Raw genomic sequence first — 23753 nt, forward strand, 5'->3', positions numbered from 1 at the left:
TTTGCAGACTTGGACAATTCCTATTATTCAGAAGGGATCAACAAATTAGAACAGCATTGGACGAAGTGTATAACTCTAAAAGGAGACTATGTTGAAAAATAAAAAAGGTTTACCTCAAACATGTAAGTAATTTTTATTTTGGCATGTACTTTTCAAATGCCCTTGTAACATACCGAAGTGTGATGATTTCTGAAGGCAGCATTCCTAAGGGAAAATAACTCTGACAGAAAAGTCTCTGCTCCTCCAGGTTGGGGACTATGCTTAGGGTTGGTATCCCCTCCACACAAAACAAACTTCACTCATTAACACCAGGAAAATAGTTGGACAGAATATGCAGTGGCAACAAAGGGAAGAACATCACATTCTTTTAATATATTATTTTACTTCCATATAATATATGAAGTTAATGAGTAACAAAAGTTTATTTCACTAACTTTAGCACTAACCAGTGATATGCACTTTGATTTTTGAACTGTTATTTGAGAGACATAATGAAAATTACTCAAGGCATTAAAGCTACCAGTCACATTTGACCCTTATTAGTTTCATCTACATAGGAAAATTTACTATTTACATCATAGATTCACCTCTACAACATAAAAATTGCAATAAAATTTTTGGACCACTGCCTGCTTAGGTCATAAACACACATAAACTAATGTGACTACTGTGCTCTTATTCTTGTTTTCACGAAGTGGAAGAAGTAATATAATCACAGTTCCATATATTTACCATTGCTTGAATTATCATTAACAGACCTGACAGTTTCACTTCATTGCAGGCACTAAGTGAGGTGGTACAGTGTTTAGCACACTGGGCTCACATTTGGTAGGATGATGGTTCAAATTTGCATCCATCCATCATTAGGTTTTTTGTCATTTCTGCAAATTGCTGCAGGTGAATGCCAGGATGGGTACTTCGAAATGGCATGGCCAATTTCGTTCCCCATTCTTGACACAATTTGAGGCTGAGCTTCATCACTAATGACCTTGATGTCCTTTTCATTGTGCTCACTGTCTCAAGTCTGATTATCAGTTACTACAGCTCACATTAAAAAGTGAAATTCATGATATTAAAAAAGGCTGAAAGCTGTGACAGAAAAAAATGATGAAAACTTCACAGAAATGCTGTCAATAAAATATGTGATTGCATTGCATACGTGATTGCATTGTCAATATGTAAAATTTTCCATTGTTCTGGCTGCTGTTGCAAATGGCCTTTTCTGTTCTAGAGAAGACAGGTACAGATTTCCAGAGATTTGGCTGCTGGCAGTAACAGAGCTATGTGGTGATAGCCCTTGCAAAGCAACTCTCACAGGGAGACCACAGTGGTTGTAGGTACATGGAGTACTGGCATGCCTCAGCCAACACTAGGCAGCAAGTAAACAGCACTATGCCATAACTGTTGCCCATTTCTCATTTACCTGTTTCCACCAGTTACAAGAAATAAACCAAAAACCAATCAAGGATGTCTGTTCCCACCAATGACAAGAAATGAAGCAAACACCAAAAAAGGACATCTATATCCACATACATACACCTCAAGCCACTGTATAGTGCATGGTAGAGTGTACCACACACCACTACTAATCATATCCCTTACTGTTCCACTTGCAAACAGAGCAAAGTAAAAGAGACTGTCTGTAAGCCTCCATATGAGTCCTAATTTCATTTATCTTATCTTCACGGTCCTAATTCAAAATGTTTGTTGGTGGCAGTAGAATTATTCGAAAGTCAGCCTCAAATGCCAGTTCTCTAAATTTCCACAATAGTAGTTTGCAAAAAGAATGCCACCTTCCCTCCAGGGATTCCCGTTTGAGTTCATGACGCATCTCCGTTATACTTGCATGCTAATTGAACTTACTGGTAACAAATCTAGCAGCATGCCTCTGAATTGCTTCGATGTCTTCCATTAAACACACCTAAATCTGCATCTACATACATACTCTGAAAATAATCAATTATTGATGACATAATGTAAATGGATAGATAAAAAATCTATTCACCAAGTGGCAGCAGGGGAACACACACACAAGGGTTTAACTTTTACAAGCTTTTGGAGCCAGAGGCTCCTTCTTCTGGTGCAAGAGTTGAAGGGGAAGGAAGAGAGGTGAAGGGAAAGGACTGGAGAGGTTTAGGGAAAGGAGTACAGTTCAGAAAAGTCATCGAGAACCCCTGTTCAGGGGAGACTTACCAGACAGGATGAGAAGGAAAGATTCATTGTTGGGGATTGCACTGACCGAGATTTGAAAACCTGAGAAAACATGGAAGACAGGGTAATATGCAAGACAGAGATTACTACTAAAGCATCGTGCACGAGTTAATAAGAGTGAAAAGCTAAGTGAATTGCACATAACAAAGGTGGGAGGGGGGATGACGAAATATAGACAAGTCAGGAAATGAAAGGAGTGTAAAACTAAAATGGAGTGAAGAAAGGAGTAGTTATTGTGAAGAAATGTTGACGTGGATGGAATTAACATAAATTAAGACCAGGTGAGTGGCGAGAACCAAGGACATGTTGTAGTGCTACCTCCCACCTGCAGAAGTCTGGGAAACTGGTGCCTGGGGGAAGAATCCAGATGGTGGGTGTGGTGAAACAGGCACTGAGGTCATGACACTCATATTGTACAGCATGCTCTGCACCATTATATTGTGTGTTGCCTGTATATGCCCTCTGCCTGTGCCCATTCATCCTGACTGATAACTGGGTGGTAGTCATGCTGATGTAAAAGGCTCAACATTGTTTACATAACAGCTGATATATGATGTGCATCATTTTACAGATGTCTCTCCCTTTGTTATTATGGGTGTTTTCCAGTTACAGGGCTGTCAAAATTGCTGGAATCTCTAAATATCTTATCCCAATTATGTTTCACATGGTCCTACTCCAAATCCCATCCCACCTTCTTTGATGTTGATCTCATCCTTACCAAAGGCCAGCTGCACACTTCTGTCCAGATCAAACTTACTAACAAACAACAGTACTTACATTTTGACAGTTGCCATCCTTTTCCATGTCACACATTCTATCCCATACAGCCTTGGCATTTGAGGCAAAAGTATTTGTTTGGATACAGACTCTTTACAGCAGCACATTACCACTCTCACTTCAGCCTTCACTGAACATAATTATCCCAACAGCCTAATTCAAAAGTAGATTTCTTAGGCCATCACATTCAATCCTGGTACTGTTGATCCCTCCAAAATACATCTTCAGAGCACACCACTTGCCAGCCATGTTATCCTGGTCTTGAATGTATTAATCAGCTATTTCAAAAAGGCCATGACTTCCTAAAATCATGCCCTAAAATGAGATCCATTCTGTCTGAGACTTTGCCCACCACATCCAGAATAGCTTTTTGTCACCCTCTCAAACCCCGCAATATCCTTGTCAGACCCTGTGCTCCTTCTGCACCCATCTCCCAACCCTATGGCTCCTACCCCTGTGACCATCCCCATTACAAGACTTGCCTTATGAACCCTTTTATTACCACCCTGCCCTGTTACTGGCAAAACATATAATATCAAACAGCGAGCCATCTGTGAAACGACACGTCGTGTACCAGCTGTTATGTGAACACTGTTTGGCCTTTTACATCTGCATGACTACTGTCCAGTTATCAGTCAGGATGAATGGGCATAGGTAGAGGGTGTATACAGGAAACACAATATCCTGTTACACGGCATGCTGTACAACATGACAGTCATGACCTTGATGCCTGTTTCACCACACGCACCATCTGGATTCTTCCCCAAGACACCAGTTTCCCAGACCTCTGCAGGTGGGAACTAGCGCTACAACAGGTCCTTGGTTCTCGCCACTCACCTGGCCTTAATTTATGTTAATTCCCTCTGTCTTAGCATATAATCACAGTAACTACTCCTTTCTTCACTCCATTATAGTTCTCTACCCCTTTCATTTTCTGACTTGTCTATTTTTCACCATCCCCCCTCCTATCTCTGTGACATACAATGCACTTAGTTTTTCGATCTTATTTACTCATGCACGGGGTTTTAGTACTATTCTCTGTTTTGCATATTACAGTGTCTTCCATCTTTAAGCTCTCAGGTTTTTGAATCTCATCCAGTGCAGTCCCAAACAATCGCTCTTTTCTTCTCATCCTGTCCAGTGCGTCTCCCATGACCCAGGGTTCTGGGTGACTTTTCTGAACTGCACTCCTTTCCCTATCCCTCTCCAGTCTTTTTCCTTCACTCCTCTTCCCTCACCTTCAGCTCTTCTGTGAGAAGAAGGCGCCCTCTGGCTCCGAAAGCTTGTAAATGTTAAACCCTTTTGTGTGTGTGTGTTCCTCTACTTCCCCTTGGTGAGTAGATTTTTTATCTATACATTTACATTATACATACAAGCTCCATAAGGCACCATATGGTGCACAGCGGTAGGTACATTATGTTATATTGCTAGAGAAGGCCGAAATGCATGCTATAAGCTCACGCAGGATGGCGTGAGGTCTGAAACAGGATACGTAATGAATGCTATAAAGAAAAGTACGTAGCTTCTGGAATACTTAACTTTAATCCATCATTTGTATACATCGTTCTTGATGAGACACGCTTCATACGATAACTATCAATTGCTATGGCGCCTTGCTAGGTCGTAGCCATTGACTTAGCTGAAGGCTATTCTAACTATCTTCTCTGCAAATAAACGAGGCTTCGTCAGTGTTGCATTGCTAGCTAAGTCATCCGTACAACTGGGGCGAGTGCTAGTAAGTCTCTCAAGACCTGCCATGTGGTGGCGCTCGGTCTGCGATCACTGTCAGTGGCGACACGCGGGTCCGACATGTACTAATGGACCGCGACCGATTTAAAGCTACCACCTAGCAAGTGTGGTGTCTGGCGGTGACACCACACATTATACCAGTACTAATCATTTCCCTTCCTGTTTCACTCAGCAAATAAAGCAAGGGAAAAATGAATCTCTGTATGCCTCAGTATGAGCTCTGATTTCTCGTATCTTTTTTTTTTTTTTGTGGTGCTTATTGGAAATGTATGTTGGTGGCAGCATGATCATTCTGCTGTCAGTTTCAAATGCTGGTTCCCTAAATTTTCTCAACAGTTTCCAGAATGAGATTTTCACTCTGCAGCGGAGTGTGCGCTGATATGAAACTTCCTGGCAGATTAAAACTGTGTGCCCGACCGAGACTCGAACTCGGGACCTGTCGGGAGTTCGAGTCTCGGTCGGGCACACAGTTTTAATCTGCCAGGAAGTTTCTTTCTCAACAGTGTTTCTAAAAAGGAACATCACATTTCCCCCCACAGATTTCCATTTGATTTCTTGAAGGATATCCATAATATTTACATGTAGACCAAACATACTGATAAACATAGCAGCTGGCTCTTTATTGCTTCCATGTCTTCCACTAATCTGACCTGATGGGGATCCAAGAGACTGGAGCAGTACTCAAGAATGGATTGCACTAGAGCTCCATATGTGACCTCTTTTACGATGAACTCCTCTTTCCCTAAACTCTACTAATGAAGCAAATTAACCATTCTCTTTCCCCACTACATCCTTATTTCATTTAATATTGCTTTGCAGCGTTGCACCTAGATATTTAATCAACCTAACTATGTGAATTAGTGTGTTACTAATGATGTATTGAAAAAATTATAGGATTGTTTTCCCTACTCATCTGCAATTAATTACATTTTTCTAGATTTAGAGTAGCTACTTCCCTACTTAATATTATTCTGTCACAATCATCTTTACTTGTACTACACAAGGAGTGTAAAATGTCGTTTGTCTAAATGGCATGTAACACTTCAATCCCCCACATAAAGGAAACAAGTGGGGACATCTCACAATCTAAAAAAAGAATTGATTTCTCATTAACATACAACTATGACTAACCCAATTACTTAAAAACAATTGATATGTTTTCCTTCTTCAAAAAGAAATAAAACTTCATTTTTAATAGTAAGTCTTTTTCAATTTTGTTGTTTCTTTTCAGGTAAACTGTGCAAATGGTGTTACTTTGAGTCTCTCCGTCTTATTTACTTCACATCCTGTGTGAGTCAAGAAGCTGTCCTGCAATGACCGGTCCATTTACATACAAGATATCACTTTATATGTGTATCATGATCCAACTTAAATAAACTTCTTCAGCTTACTTATGAGGTTTATATTTATTTATTTAACAATGTATTGCCTTCAAGCCAGTGTACTCAAGAGCTCCTAGTGTACCATCATGTATATGTACATAGTTAGTTACCTTTCACTCATTCTCACATTATTATTACCTGTGGAGTTGCTTGTAGGGTATATGCCTACTATTCGGTCTCTAGAGTCAAATATCAGTACAGGCTGTACTCAACAAGCGTGGAACATCCCTGCTCCAACCATTTTCATCTTTGCTATCAGATAAGTCTATTCTACACACATCAAAAGAAGTTCTGCATAATCCCATTTCCAGGACTTCCGAAGATAGACGTTGACTGTGTATATTGTATCACAGGCAAAGTCCCTATGACTGTTCAGAGATGTCACTAAACCTGCCCAAAGGTGTAACAACCATGCAAGAGTAGTGCCTATTAGACGGAGGGGGTTCGACAGCCGATCAGTTCCAGTCATTCCACTTGGAAGGAGGTACACAGCTTATGTTGTCTGTAGTTCAACCATGCCTAGACTGTCAATACTGTGGTTCAATCGGGTCACCATTGTTACTTTGAGCCAGGAAGGCCTCTCAACAAGGGAAGTGTCCAGGCATCTCAGAGTGAACCAAAGTGATGTTGTTCAGACATGGAGGAGATACTGAGAGACAGGAATGGTTGATGATATAAATAGCTCAGGCCACCCAAGGGCTACTACTGCAGTGGATGACCGCTACCTACGGATTATGTTTTGGAGGAACCCTGACAGCAACGTCACCATGTTGAATAATGCTTTTTGTGCAGCCTCAGGACGTCGTGTTATGACTCAAACTGTGCACAGTAGGCTGCGTGATGCACAACTTCACTCCTGATGTCCATGGCGAGGTCCATCTTTGCAACCACGACACCATGCAATGCAGTACAGATGGGCCGAACAACATGCCGAATGGACTGCTCAGGATTGTCATCATGTTCGCTTCACCGATGAGTGTCGCATATGCCTTCAACCAGACAATTGTCAGAGGCATGTTTGGAGGCAACCCGGTCAGGCTGAATACCTTAGACATACTGTCCAGCGAGTGCAGCAAGGTGAAGGTTCCCTGAAGTTCTGGGTTGGCATTATGTGACTAGAGTGGCCAGTATGTTCTCCAGGCATTAACACTATCGAACATGCCTGGGATAGATTGAAAAGGCCTTTTTATGGACGATGTGACCCACCAACTACTCTGACGGGTCTAGGCCGAATCGCCCATTGAGGAGTGGGACAATCTGGACCAGCAGTGCCTTGCTGAACTTACGGATAGTATTCCACGATGAATGCCGGCATGCATCAATGCAAGAGCATGTGTTACTGGGTATTACAGGTACTGGTGTGTACAGCAGTCTGGACCACCATATCTGAAGGTCTCGCTGTATGGTAGTACAACATGCAATGTGTGGTTTCCGTGAGCAATAAAAAGGGCGGAAATGATGTTTATGTTGATCTATATTCCAATTTTCTGTACAGGTTCCGGATCTCTCTGAACCGAGGTGATGCAAAACTTTTTTTGATGCGTGTATTGTAGAACTACACTAATGCTCATAAATTAAGGATAATGCTGATACATGTTGAAACAACGCTCTGGTGGGCGGTTTGCTGGTTTAAATCACCTCAAGGTATGACCATGCAGTGCATTTGACGTGTGGTCATCACACAGTGGCACTGGCAGCAGTCCGCATTCGCAGAGGTCTGTTGGTGCATGTCAGAGTACGTTGCAGTGAGTAAGTGTGCAGACGTTTTCAGTCGTGCTAATGGTGACCGTGTGTTGAAAATAGCTCAAAGAACACATATTGATGACGTTATGAGGGGTAGAATACTAGGGTGGCTAGAGGCTGGCCAAACACAGCAGGTCGTAGCACAGGCCCTCCGTGTGCCACTAAGTGTGATCTAAAGATCATGGCAACGATTCCAGCAGACAGGAAACGTGTCAAGGTGCTACAGTACGGCACGTCCACAGTGTACAACACCACAAGAAGATCGATATCTCACCATCAGTGCTGGCAGACGGCCACAATCCACAGCTTGTGGTCGTGCGGTAACGTTCTCGCTTCCCGCGCCCGGGTTCCCGGGTTCGATTCCCGGCGGGGTCAGGGATTTTCTCTGCCTCCTGATGACTGGGTGTTGTGTGATGTCATTAGGTTAGTTAGTTTTAAGTAGTTCTAAGTTCTTGGGGACTGATGACCATAGATGTTAAGTCCCATATTGCTCAGAGCCATTTGAACCATTTTTTTAGACGGCCACGGAGTACTGCAGGTAGCCTTGCTCTGGACCTTACCACAGCCACTGGAACAGTTGTTTCCAGACACACAGTCTACAGACAACTGAACAGACATGGTTTATTCGCCTGGTGGCCTGCAAGATGCATTTCACTGACCCCTGGTCACATGGGAGACCATAAGCCTGGTGTCAAGAACACAGTACATGGTCATTGCAACATTGGTTCCATGTTATGTTCACAAACTGGTCCAGGTATAGTTTGAACAGTGATTCTCACGGGGTTTTCATCTGGGGTGAAACAGGAACCAGATACCAACCCCTTAATGTCCTTGAAAGGGACCTGTATGGAGGTCGTGGTTTGATGGTGTGGTGTGGGATTATGATTGGCGGACGTACACCCCTGCATGTCTTTGACAGAGGAACTGTAACAGATCAGGTGTATCGGGACGTCATTTTGAACCAGTATGTCCACCTTTTCAGGTGTGCAGTGGGTCCCACTTTCCTCCTAATGGATGATAACACACGGCCCCACCGAGCTGCCATCGTGGAGGAGTACCTTGAAACAGAAGATATCAGGCGAATGGAGTGGCCTACCTGTTCTCCAGATCTAAAGCCCATCGAGCACGTCTGGGATTCTCTCGGTCGACGTATCGCTGCACGTCTTCAAACCCCTAGGACACTTCAGGAGCTCCGACAGGCACTGGTGCAAGAATGGGAGGCTATACCCCAGCAGCTGCTCGACCATCTGATCCAGAGTATGCCAACCCGTTGTGCGGCCTGTGTACGTGTGCATGGTGATCATATCCCATATTGATGTTGGGGTACATGCACAGGAAACAGTGGCGGTTTGTAGCACATGTGTTTCGGGACGGTTTTCTCTTCTTATCACCAGATCTGTGTCGTGTGTGTTCCCTTTGTGCCTATGCTATTAGCGCCAGTTTTGTGTAGTGCCACGTTGTGTGGCACCACATTGTGCTATTATCCTTAATTAATGCGCAAGAGTGTAGTTTGGACAAAACTTTCATATTCTGAACACCAGTCATTACACTGCTTCAATCTCCTAAATTCACTGCACTTACACTCCTTCTCAGGGCATTCACCGTCTCAAACCTCTGTAGCATTATAGATGTGGGTGAACCCTTATTTCGCTAAAAAAATGTGGTACACCGTCTTTCCGTCAATTGATTCACCTGACCAAGGTATAGACCATCCCTTCTATGTATCTGTCTAACCTTACCTTTCTCCTGCCTGCGTTAAATGGTTATGGGAAGTCTGCACAAGAAAATGAACTTGGTCTTAGTAATCTTCCTGAACTTTATCGTCATCTACATCAACATCTACATGGATACTCTGCAAATCACATTTAAGTGCTCGGCAGAGGGCTCATAGGACCACCTTCACAATTCTCTATTATTCCAATCTCGTATAGCGCGCGGAAAGAATGAACACCTATATCTTTCCGTACGAACTTTGATTTCCCTTATTTCATCGTGGTCATCGTTTCTCCCTATGTAGGTCGGTGTCAACAAAATATTACCGCATTCCGAGGAGAAAGTTGGTGATTGGAATTTCGTGAGAAGACTCTGCGCAACGAAAAATGCCTTTGATTTAATGATGTCCAGCCAAAATCCTGTATCATTTCAGTGACGCTGTCCCCCATATTTCGCAATAATACAAAACGTGCTGCCCTTCTTTGAACTTTTTCGAAGAGCTCCGTCAGTCCTATCTGGTAAGGATCACACACCGCGCAGCAGTATTCTAAAAGAGGACAGACAAGCCTAGTGTAGGCAGTCTCTTTTGTAGATCTGTTACATTTTCTAAGTGTCCTGCCAATAAAACACAGTCTTTGGTTAACCCTCCCCACAACATTTTCTATGTGTTCCTTCCAATTTAAGTTGTTCGTAATTGTAATTCCTAGGTATTTAGTTTAATTTATGGACTTTGCCGGCCAGTGTGGCCACGCGGTTAAAGGCGCTTCAGTCTGGAACCGCGCGACCGCTACGGTCGCAGGTTCGAATCCTGCCTCGGGCATGGATGTGTGTGATGTCCTTAGGTTAGTTAGGTTTAAGTAGTTCTAAGTTCTAGGGGACTCATGACCTCAGATGTTAAGTCCCATAGCGCTCAGAGCCATTTGAACCATTTTTTGGCCTTTAGATTTGACTGATTTATCATGTAACTAAAGTTTGACGGATTCCTTTTAGCACTGATGCGGATGATCTCACACTCTTCGTTATTTAGGGTCAACTGCCAATTTTCGCACCATTCAGATAGCTTTTCTAAATCGTTTTGCAATTTGTTTTGATCTTCTGATGACATTATTAGTCGATAAACGACAGCGTCATCTGAAAACAACCTAAGACGGCTGCTCAGATTGTCTCCCAAATCGTTTGTACAGATAAGGAACGGCAGAAATCGCCTCTCTTTTACTCGATGACTTTCCGTCAGTTACTACGAACTGTGACCTCTCTGACAGGAAATCATGAATCCAGTCACATAACTGAGACGATATTCCACAAGCACCCAATTTCACTACGAGCCGCTTGCGTGGTACAGTGTCAAAAGCTAGTTGTGTTTTACAAGAACGATGTTTTCTAAATCCATGTTGACTGTGTGCCAATAGACCGTTTTCTTCGAGATAATTCATAATGTTCGAACACAATATATGTTCCAAATCTCATCGTAAAATTGTGAACGCAGAATTCATTTAGCCATAGCTGACGGTAATAAAAGACCTCTTGCACAGGCAAGTAAAGTAGAGGAAGATTTTGCATGTAGTCAAAGCACACAGCAGCTACTTTTTCATTTGCTTTGCATGTCAGTCAGAGAATATCCATTTTTTGAAGCACGTTTGGCATTGTCATGTAAGTGGGGGTCTCTTATTACGTTACCTAGATCTTCACACTTCGGGTACATGTCGAATTCTGAGCAGTCAAAAGGTAAACTGAAATTTTCGTGAAAACAATTCAGAAAAAATCAGTATTTTCCTTTTGTTTGGCATTCTGGATGTTTTGTATTGAACATTTCGTATAAACATTTTACTTTTAGCTCTGAGGAAAGCTAATGTTCTATGGTGCCAGAATAAGGTAATTGCTTGGCAGGTATATCACTTATAAATTCATAAATCTTCTGGCAATATTCGCCAGGGATCATGTTTGAACGAGCACCTACCGTTTTGCCTTTGTTATCATGATAAGTTCGGCTACGACTTTTCCAATAGTAGACATGGTACTTGAAGACGTTTTTATTTGATTTTTCGAGACTCAAACTTACTTTTTGTTTGAATATTTTCATCGGACAAACGTTTGTTACAGTTTTTTTGGTGGCTGAACATCGATTAGTCCTTGGAGAAAAATAGCTTGCTCGTCCTTGGTATTAAAGTTCTTCACTGTCACGATCAGTTCCATAGTTTTTGCAGGCGATATAGTGGAAAAACATTTGCGAGGACACCTGAAAACAAAACGCAGTATTAATAATACTAGACAGCAATGAAAGCTGTTACGGCACCGAATAGTAAGGGGTTGAAAATTAGAAAATTTTATTGAAATTCATTCACCTTGCCACAAGCAAAGGGCGGTCACGCAAGAGGCAGAGACAGAACCAGGAAATAAACGATGATGTCGCTATTGGGTCATACCTCAGCACGTTTAAATGCCGCGCCTAGAGAGAGGACGAACTCAGCAGAAAATAGCACGGGACAGAAAATCAATGGAAACGTGACACGCATATTCGTTAGCTCATAAGAGATGTCCAAAAGAACAGAACCTATTTCATAAGAACCAATGACACAGCAGTTAAGAGCCTGTTAAGCCAATATAGCAGAATAAGGATACGTGGGCTCATCGTGAACCGAGCATCACGCCATACGCTCACGTTAGCTCCCTCTAAATACTCGAGCACTCCAGCTCTCAAGGAGTTGATCATTGGGATCGATGGCGTTCACAGTAACAGCACTCTATTCCATGATTAAGATACTGCAGTGGATCCGTGTCCTTGATACTTCAGAACAGTGTAGAAGCAGCTACAGATGTACCTGAGATGATAGTCTTCGCCTGATGATCTTCATACTGTTCGCCGCCTACCATTACTCATGGAGAATCTGACTGTCTTCCGACATCACCACATCACGGAGTGCTGACAGCGTCGAATTTCAGCGAAGAAATCGGCAACAGGGCCTCGTGGGGTGCACGTTCCTGTTCAACGCCCACCAGGTGTAGAAGTATGAAACCGGAATTTCCTTATAGACGGTGCTAGCGGTCAGTGTAGGGCTCGTGAGACCGCGTCTGCAGCGCCATCTCCTTCCTGTAACGGCTGACGACGAATGGCAGCACACAGTAACCCAAGTTCCATACATCGGTATCTGTTTCAGACCCACAAACATGTCGAGTTTTGTGCCTACGAACTACGATTTGTGGACAGTATTGGTTTTCTTTTATTATTTGAAGAAAACTGCTGCAGAATCGCATCGAATGTTTGTCGAAGCTTTCGCCGAACATGCTATCGGGAAAAACACAGTGTTTCGAGTGGTCCAAAAAATTATAAAGTGGTGAAGTTGACATCAGAAACGACGAGCGCGGGAAACCACAAAAAAGTTCAAAGACAACCAACTGCAGCTCTTATTGGCTGAAGATAATACTCAAACTCAGCAGGAACTCGCGGAACAATTGAATGTGACGCAGAAAGCCGTATCTCTTCGGTTGAAAGCTATGGGAAAGATGCAGAAAGTGGGAGAATGGGTTCCGCATGAACTGAAAGAAAGACAGCAAGTAAATCGGAAGACGAATTTTGAAATGCTGCTCGCCAGATACAAAAGAAAGTCGTTTGTCCATCGAATAGTGACAGATGATGAAAAATGGATATATTTTGAGACTCCTAAGCGTCGTAAATCATGGATGAATCCAGGGAAACCATCGACATCCACTGCAAACCAAATCGCTTTGGAAAGAAGACAGTGCTCTGTGTTGGGCGGGATCAGAAGGCTGTCATCTATCACGAGCTGCTAAAACCTGGTGAAACCCTTAACACTGATCGCTTCCAACAGAAAATGATCGTTTTTATTCGAGCATTACGTTAGAACCGACCGGAATATGGAAAAAGGCAACACAAAGCCTCACTGCTCCATGACAACGCCACATCACACACCAAAACGGGTCAGGGAAACGATCGAGGCGTTCAGTTGGAAAGTACTAGGGCATGTGGCTTATTCTCCAGATTTGGCCCCACCGATTATTATCTGTTTGCATCACTGGGACACAGTCTCACTGAACAACACCTCAATTCGTATGGAAATGTACAAACATGGCTCGCTGACTGGTTCGCTTCAAAAATTTTTTTTTTTTTCTTTTTCTTCTTTTTTTTTGCGTGGCATTCGTAGCTTGCCAGAGAGGTGGGAGAAATGTATAAAATGGAGATTATTTTGAGTTAAATATTGTTTATCAGTTTCAAACAACAGATGTGCAATTATTGCAACCAAATTCCGGTTTCATACTTTTACACCTGATAGGCGCCTCTGGATGCTGAAACCTACCTGGTCGTTAGGAAGGAGATCGACCGACCACACGAATTCCGACAAAACCACGTCGCAGATGGGTCATCAAGGGTCAACATAGAGTTTGGCGTGGGGTGGAGCACACTCCAACAGTTAGTACGAGACCATTCATGCTGGACCACAGGCGCGCAAGGTGACTCACGCTTCTCCTGTGCCTCCAGACGAGGAGCTGACTCGGCAGCCTTCAGCGGGAATCCAACTCGCAGCTGGATGAGGCATCGGCTACAAGGCCGGTGTGGAACAAGGTGACAGTAAATTTTGATAATAAATAACCGAGCTTCGACAGTGTTTTACTAGCGTGAGAGACGAGTCACAGGTCTCCAACTGCAGACCCGACTTCGTGCAGAGGTGTCTCCGCTCGGCCCCTCTTTAAATTTTGTCAGAAGTGTTCACTCCGAAGCCGTCATCTGAGGATTTGGCATCGGAGGTCGACTCCAACGCCTGGAATTCTGACGCAGTGATCTGTCTCTGCACCATCCATACTTCGCAGCAGTAACCGCAACACGGCGATCAGAAAAACATTTTTCCTTCTGTGTGATACGGCAGAATTTAGGCGTATTGATGGACGTGCTATGTCAACCAACGGAGCCTGTTGATTTATCGGACTTCAGAGGCACTTGTAAAGAAACGTATTTGGTACTAGTGAGATGTGCTACCTGTAATTTAACGGGTCGTAGAGAACCATGCACTAAGTTTGTACTGGAAACTTGTTCGACGTATGGTCATGCAGCACAGGAGTGTACCAAGTGTTGCTGGGCGATGATCAGGCAAACTGCGTCTCGTTTCGTACGGTGTAAGTCGTATTTTTCCAGTCCAATATATGCTGGCGCAGATATTTATGGCATACATATAAGATAGTGGTAAACTGCACAAATATTCTAGACACAAGGTCAGTTACTTCTAGTCACAGTATAGCTGCCTTAACGCTACAAGTGTCACAATTCAGGTGTTTCATTAACTGAACAGAAACTTACTTGCAAGGGGTTTCAGTTTGTCGGGTTTGAACAAGTTCCCCAATGTGGTTAATATACTCCTATGCCGTCATTTTTGATTTTCTCATCGCGATCTGTTTATATTTACAGGGATTTCGAATACCTTTGTTTCGTTGGTTTCGAAGGAACAGAAGACGCACTTGAAGAGCTCTTACTTCCGGAGAAAGACATGTTTATTAAACAAGAACTAACACTAACGCAGTGCAAGCCGTAATAAGGCCGCCAAGCTATAAATGACACACTAGCAGGGATTGTTGCATTAACCACAACAAAGGTAGAACAGGTGGAAAAGTGGGGAGGGCAGACTCCATCATCAGCGTACGGTTCATTCTGAAAATAGGCCATCTCCGAGAGATGACTCCTTTTCAAAATGAATGCTATCTTTCTTCTCGACTACAGTCCCCTGCGACGATGAGATTTGACTCATTTTCATGAGGAATCGCTGAACCGACCTCAGAGAACCCGAATCCACCAAAAAAAAGTTTTGAGAAAAAATTGGGGATGACACCTTTATAAAAATGACCGATTAAGTTTTACTGCTGAGAGCATACCTTTCAACCAACTGTACCTCCTTGTAACAATGTGTAAGTTCCCGAGTTTGATGCAGTGCTTTTTTGAATAGAGATGTGTCTTCTAGCGCCTGGGTACAAAATATCCCGCGAGTGTGATAATGCAACTACTGAACTACGGGAATAGATTGCAGATTCGAAAAAGGTATCTCCTTTGTAGAACATTATGCAAACGAATATGAAATAAATAATGAGTCTCAGAGTGAAAATACACTCCTGGAAATGGAAAAAAGAACACATTGACACCGGTGTGTCAGACCCACCATACTTGCTCCGGACACTGCGAGAGGGCTGTACAAGCAATGATCACACGCACGGCACAGCGGACACACCAGGAACCGCGGTGTTGGCCGTCGAATGGCGCTAGCTGCGCAGCATTTGTGCACCGCCGCCGTCAGTGTCAGCCAGTTTGCCGTGGCATACGGAGCTCCATCGCAATCTTTAACACTGGTAGCATGCCGCGACAGCGTGGACGTAAACCGTATGTGCAGTTGACGGACTTTGAGCGAGGGCGTATAGTGGGCATGCGGGAGGCCGGGTGGACGTACCGCCGAATTGCTCAACACGTGGGGCGTGAGGTCTCCACAGTACATCGATGTTGTCGCCAGTGGTCGGCGGAAGGTGCACGTGCCCGTCGACCTGGGACCGGACCGCAGCGACGCACGGATGCACGCCAAGACCGTAGGATCCTACGCAGTGCCGTAGGGGACCGCACCGCCACTTCCCAGCAAATTAGGGACACTGTTGCTCCTGGGGTATCGGCGAGGACCATTCGCAACCGTCTCCATGAAACTGGGCTACGGTCCCGCACACCGTTAGGCCGTCTTCCGCTCACGCCCCTACATCGTGCAGCCCGCCTCCAGTGGTGTCGCGACAGGCGTGAATGGAGGGACGAATGGAGACGTGTCGTCTTCAGCGATGAGAGTCGCTTCTGCCTTGGTGCCAATGATGGTCGTATGCGTGTTTGGCGCCGTGCAGGTGAGCGCCACAATCAGGACTGCATACGACCGAGGCACACAGGGCCAACACCCGGCATCATGGTGTGGGGAGCGATCTCCTACACTGGCCGTACACCACTGGTGATCGTCGAGGGGACACTGAATAGTGCACGGTACATCCAAACCGTCATCGAACCCATCGTTCTACCATTCCTAGACCGGCAAGGGAACTTGCTGTTCCAACAGGACAATGCACGTCCGCATGTATCCCGTGCCACCCAACGTGCTCTAGAAGGTGTAAGTCAACTACCCTGGCCAGCAAGATCTCCGGATCTGTCCCCCATTGAGCATGTTTGGGACTGGATGAAGCGTCGTCTCACGCGGTCTGCACGTCCAGCACGAACGCTGGTCCAACTGAGGCGCCGGGTGGAAATGGCATGGCAAGTCGTTCCACAGGACTACATCCAGCATCTCTACGATCGTCTCCATGGGAGAATAGCAGCCTGCATTGCTGCGAAAGGTGGATATACACTGTACTAGTGCCGACATTGTGCATGCTCTGTTGCCTGTGTCTATGTGCCTGTGGTTCTGTCAGTGTGATCATGTGATGTATCTGACCCCAGGAATGTGTCAATAAAGTTTCCCCTTCCTGGGACAATGAATTCACGGTGTTCTTATTTCAATTTCCAGGAGTGTATTTCAGAGAGTCATCGTAATACGGATACTGTGGAGAAGATAATGATGATCCAGAGGATCAGAGGATGTAGCAACTATATCTCAGGAAGGCTGCAAGAAAAGGATATCACTCTATAATCCACCTCACCAAAAACACTTACCTTCACTTTTCAAATTGTGAGTTCTATTACTGGAGCAGAAGTGTCAAGACAGAAGAAAGCTAGATTGTTTCCTGGGAGATGTGATTAGTCTTCCTAGAAAAAGGACCAGAACTACGACGTGTGTGCAAGACTTGCTGTACGTTACTGTGTTTGTTTTATTTTGCAAAGAATGTATCGGTTATGATTCTGATTTAGACATAAAAGACAAACCCTCCATAATATACGAGGGTCGGTCAAAAAGTAATGCCTCCCATTTTTTTTCTACTTAAAGAAATTAAGTTAAGTGAAAAATTTGAATTTGGTGCCATTCCTCAAACCTTCTTCTGCAATCCACTGCAGTAGTAACTTTCTGTGTCAACAGGTGGCAGCACAGCAGAAGTTTGTAAGATGGCCGACATCGATGTTCGTTTGAGACAGCGTTGTGTGATTGAATTCTTGAATGCAGAAGGTGAAACGCCCATACGCATTCATGAAAGACTGAAGAAGGTGTATGGTGTTGTGACAGTGGATGTCAGCACTGTTAGACGATGGGTTCGTCGTTGTAAGGAAGCTGAAGGGCAAACACCGTTGACTGACGGAAAGCGGAGCGGCAGGCCGGTGAGTGCAGTGACTCCACACAACATTCAGCAAGTTGATGACATCATTCGTGGTGACCGTCGGGTGACTGCAGATGAAGTGTGTCGCATTATTTCTCTTAGTAAAGGCAGTGTGATCACGATTATTAAACAATTGGGGTACTCAAAAGTTTGTGCACGGTGGGTTCCAAGAATGTTAACCGATCAGAATAAAGAGGCAAGGAAAACAATAGCTCCCAACACTTGCAGCGCTTCCGTTTGGAGGGAGATGAGTTTCTGAAAAAAATTGTGACCGGGGACGAAACATGGGTGCATTTTTTTGAACCCGAATCAAAGAGGCAGTCAATGGAGTGGCGTCACACAAGCTCGCCGAGGAAGAAAAAATTCAAAACTGTGCGATCGGCAGGGAAAGTTATGGCAACAGTTTTCTGGGATACAGAGGGTGTGATTCTGGTTGATTTTTTGGATCAGGGATGCACAATAAATTCTGTTCAATACGTCACAACCCTCAACAAACTTAAAGCACGTCTTCAGCGAGTTCGCCCAACAAAATCAATGGCAGATGTTCTTCTTTTGCATGACAATGCAAGACCACACACCAGTCGTCACACCTCTGACGACATTGTCAAAATTGGATGGGAAGTTTTGCCTCATCCCCCATACAGCCCTGACCTGGCACCATCAGACTTCCATCTGTTCGGGCCATTAAAAGAAGCTCATCGTGGGATTCATTTTGAAGATGAGGAGGCCGTCAAAACATCCGTGCGTCAATGGCTTAGGAAGCAGAGCTGTGATTTTTACCGTGCTGGGATACATGCCCTTGTTCAAAGATGGACCAAAACTGTAGAGATGGGCGGAGATTACATTGAAAAATGACAAACTGATCCTCAATGTTGTGGTTTTCAACCTATGTAATTGCATTTAAATTTCCTGACAATTAAACGTAGAAAAAAAAATAGGAGGCATTACTTTTTGACTGACCCTCGTACTACCTTCGTGAGATTTAATTTTTGTAATTATGAGAAGTGAGTGTTTACATCTTAAAAATCATTAAATATGTCTTTAAAGTAATCTAATGTTGTGATGTATACATGTATATTCCAATTTTCTGAATAGTTTCATGTAAATATATTTTTATCTAACTGGAGTAAAAAATACCTCATATTTGTAATAACATAATAATAATACGCGCATATGCTTACGCGTTAAGTTCAAAGTAATTTTGATAAACTCCATCTCTGACTTCAATGAGTTTACGAATGCTCATGAAAACATCACATGCAGCTCTTCTGCAGTCACCTTGACGTCCTTTTATGAGTGCGGCACTATTCGTTATCCGAATGATCAACTCGTCCCGTGTGTTTACGTTTTCTTTGTAGACTTCCCCTCTCAACCAACCATAGAGGCTAACATCTAAAGGGGTAAGATTTGAGGGCCTTGGTGGCCAAGAAACATGACAGTTTAAGGCAGTCCATCTTCCAGGGAACGTTGGGTTTAAATGATATCACCTCCTCATGTAGGAAGGAATCTCTTCCAATAAAACTGGAATCTCAATTTCGAGAAAGTCTAGAAACGGGAATGTGTAGTACAACAAGCTCAATCAGCTTATAGTCTGGCATGCCACACTACACATTTTCAGAGAAATGTTATTGAAAATCTGTCTCCACAGAGGCGTCAGAGTTTTCGTCGGAGCATCGATGAGAGTTATAAGTGGTGCTGATACCGATTCAAAAATGTCTCTAAGCACTCTGGGACTTAAAAAACATCTGAGGTCATCAGTCCCCTAGACTTAGAGCTACATAAACCTCACTAACCTAAGGACATCATACACATTCATGCCCGAGGCAGAATTCGAACCTGCGACCGTAGCAACAGCGTGGTTCCGGACTGAAGGGCCTAGAACCGCTCGGCCACAGCGGCCGGCTACTGATACCGACACGAGTGAAAGTGGCATAAACAGTTACTTTGCATTTAGGCAAAGATTAAATTCCAACACGTCTGCCTTCATCTACTTTGCGAAGGTGTCGAGTCTTCAGTTAATGATACCGAGTGGCTGTGCGTATATAACGTCTGCTACATTCTTATATGTGGAAAGCTTATACATGTAGAAATTCTGCGGGGGGTTGTTGAAGGATGTTGTTGAAGCAACAAATTAATGTCATCTGATTCAGCTACACACCGTTCATTTGCCCGTTCAAATGTAATATGACTACTGGGAACTGCGCCAGTCTTACGCAGTTCTGTGAAAGGGCTGGTTGACTCTGCTGAGTGTGGTAATCTGCTGTTAGGAAGTCCTTCACAAGTAGCAGCAGCAGTGCTTCCAGTACAAAAGCCGTACATAAGCAGCGTATCAGCACACTCAGCTTTTGTAAATACATGTAGCGTGCGTCAGCGATCTACATCTACATTTATACTCGGCAAGCTACCCAACGGTGTGTGGCGGAGGGCACTTTACGTGCCACTGTCATTACCTCCCTTTTCTGTTCCAGTCGCGTATGGTTCGCGGGAAGAACGACTGTCTGAAAGCCTCCGTGCGCCCTCGAATCTCTCTAATTTTACATTCGTGATCTCCTCGGGAGGTATAAGTAGGGGGAAGCAATATATTCGATACCTCATCCAGAAACGAACCCTCTCGAAACCTGGCGAGCAAGCTACACCGCGATGCAGAGCGCCTCTCTTGCAGAGTCTGCCACTTGAGTTTGCTGAACATCTCCGTAACGCTATCACGGTTACCAAATAACCCTGTGACGAAACGCTCCGCTCTTCTTTGGTGGATCTTCTCTATCTCCTCCGTCAACCCGATCTGGTACGGATCCCACACTGATGAGCAATACTCAAGTATAGGTCGAACGAGTGTTTTGTAAGCCACCTCCTTTGTTGATGGACTACATTTTCTAAGGACTCTCCCAATGAATCTCAACCTGGTACCCGCCTTACCAACAATTAATTTTATATGATCATTCCACTTCAAATCGTTCCGCGCGCATATTCCCAGATATTTTACAGAAGTAACTGCTACCAGTGTTTGTTCCGCTATCACGTAATCATGCAATAAAGGATCCTTCTTTCTACGTATTCGCAATACATTTCATTTGTCTATGTTAAAGGTCAGTTGCCACTCCATGCACCAAGTGCCTATCCGCTCCAGATCTTCCTGCATTTCGCTACAATTTTCTAATGCTGCAACTTCTCTGTATACTACAGCATCATCCGCGAAAAGCCGCATGGAAAAATGGCTCTGAGCACTATGGGACTTAACTTCTGAGGTCATCAGTCCCCTAGAACTTAGAACTACTTAAACCTAACTAACATAAGGACATCACACACATCCATGGAACTTCCGACACTATCTACTAGGTCATTTATATATATTGTGAAAAGCAATGGTCTCATAACACTCCCCTGTGGCACGCCAGAGGTTACTTTAACGTCTGTAGACGTCTCTCCATTGAGAACAACATGCTGTGTTCTGTTTGCTAAAAATTCTTCAATCCAGCCACACAGCAAGTCTGATATTTTGTAGGCTCTTACTTTGTTTATCAGGCGACAGTGTGGAACTGTATCGAACGCCTTCCGGAAGTCAAGGAAAATAGCATCTACCTGGGAGCCTGTATCTACTATTTTCTGGGTCTCATGAACAAATAAAGCGAGTTGGGTCTCACACGATCGCTGTTTCCGGAATCCATGTTGATTCCTACAGAGTAGATTCTGGGTTTCCAAAAACGACATGATACTCGAGCAAAAAACATGTTCTAAAATTCTACAACAGATCGACGTCAGAGATATAGGTCTATAGTTTTGCGCATCTGCTCGACGACCCTTCTTGAAGACTGGGACTATCTGTGCTCTTTTCCAATCATTTGGAACCTTCCGTTCCTCTAGAGACTTGCGGCACATGGCTGTTAGAAGGGGGGGCAAGTTCTTTCGCGTACTCTATGTAGAATCGAATTGGTATCCCGTCGGGTCCAGTGGACTTTCCTCTGTTGAGTGATTCCAGTTGCTTTTCTATTCCTTGGACACTTATTTCGATGTCAGCCATTTTTTCGTTTGTGCGAGGATTTAGAGAAGGAACTGCAGTGCGGTCTTCCCCTGTGAAACAGCTTTGGAAAAAGGTGTTTAGTATTTCAGCTTTACGCGTGTCATCCTCTGTTTCAATGCCATCATCATCTCGGAGTGTCTGGATACGTTGTTTCGAGCCACTTACTGATTTAACGTAAGACCAGAACTTCCTAGGTTTTTCTGTCAAGTCGGTACATAGAATTTTACTTTCGAATTCACTGAACGCTTCACGCATAGCCCTCCTTACGCTAACTTTGACATCGTTTAGCTTCTGTTTGTCTGAGAGATTTTGGCTGCGTTTAAAGTTGGTACAGTAGAATTGATCAACAAATCGCAACCACAACACAGTCGAAAAGTTCAGTTATGAAAACTCATGCGTAACTTCACACCTTGAATTTCAAAACACTAGTGACATGAAAAGTGATCGCGGCAACAGGAGTACCAACATGCTGAATGAAAACTTTCCTCTGCGCTCAGCTGTATCTCTGCAACAAATAAGAAGTGGACACATGTGCAATGTTTTATTCGAATTAATCTGTACTGCCACCACCTGTTATCTGTATCACTGAGCAACTATCCTGTACCCGGAACGTGGAATCCGTTGTGAGCTACAGGTTGCCTAGTATTCCAGGGGCAACAAAACTTTGATTTTCAATATTTCGCGTAATAATTGTTAGCCGAATTTAAAATCCTGTCATGATCTACTCATTAATAGGCGTACTCTCGAGATAAAAGTGTAACACATTAAGACAAATATTGAAGTTAGAAACTACGTGTTTGTCTCGAGGTGAGCAAGGACTTTATATTTCTCTCTGACGCTCCGCCCCCGCCCCCCCCCCCCCCCTCCCACAAAATGATGAAAAGAAAAAAACTTTATTGCTTACAAAATTTTGAAAAACACAGCCCTCAGTCGCGAACACAGTTTAATTTGTGACCTAGGTTTCGGTGTCACAAAGGACACCTTCTACGGACAAAATGAAAATTAAATGTTTCAGCATAACGTACCAAAAAATACGAAAGCTGCAGTCATACCTGACAGCGCCAGATAGTCAGATTAAAATAAAATGCAACAGAGATGCAAGCCACTAATGGCTGCCATGTGTCCTCTGCTACAGTCAAATGTGTCCTTTGTGACACCGAAACCTAGGTCACAAATTAATTGTGTTCGCGACTGAGGGCTGTGTTTTTCAAATTTTGTATTATACAACAGTCGCTGATTGACAGCCATGTTAAAAACCTTTATTGCTTACTACATTTTCTCTGTTCATACAGTCAAATTTCAGCACCAGACATGACAGTTTAATTTATTCTCTATTCCGTCATAATTGTCGTAAAGGAGTGTGACTATAATATAAGTTAAAAGTTTATTTGATAATACAATAGTGAAGCCATAGTCACAGTACATAAAACTTTTCTTTAGAAAAGAGGTTACATTAACGGTTTCAAAGAAACAACGTCGTCATTTTCAAATCTAAAACATCAGTTGGAGAATCAGTGATAGGCTGCAAGTAATTAGGCTAATGAGCAAGGGCATTACATCAGTTGTGTGTGGTATAAGTTGAAGATTTTGGTGTGACGGGAGGTGTGATAGGGTAGTCCGAGCGGATGTGCTGACCAGTGTATCCGGATGGAATAACGGTCAGCTTATCCGCCCCCTAAGAAGGAGACCTGGATTCGAAACCTGGACCGGCATAAACTTTCGACTTACCCCATTGACATAAATCAATGCCTACTGTTCATTCCGGTTGGGCAAGCATGGACATAACTTGCAATGAGTTGATTGTGCCATCATTGCCTCGGTTGCCTTGTCTCATTATTTTTCGTAACTGTTGTTAGATGTATGGTCACAATTCCCATTACATATTCTCCAACTGA

This window comes from Schistocerca piceifrons, chromosome 6, assembly GCF_021461385.2.
Source record: "Schistocerca piceifrons isolate TAMUIC-IGC-003096 chromosome 6, iqSchPice1.1, whole genome shotgun sequence".
Taxonomy (NCBI): domain Eukaryota; kingdom Metazoa; phylum Arthropoda; class Insecta; order Orthoptera; family Acrididae; genus Schistocerca; species Schistocerca piceifrons.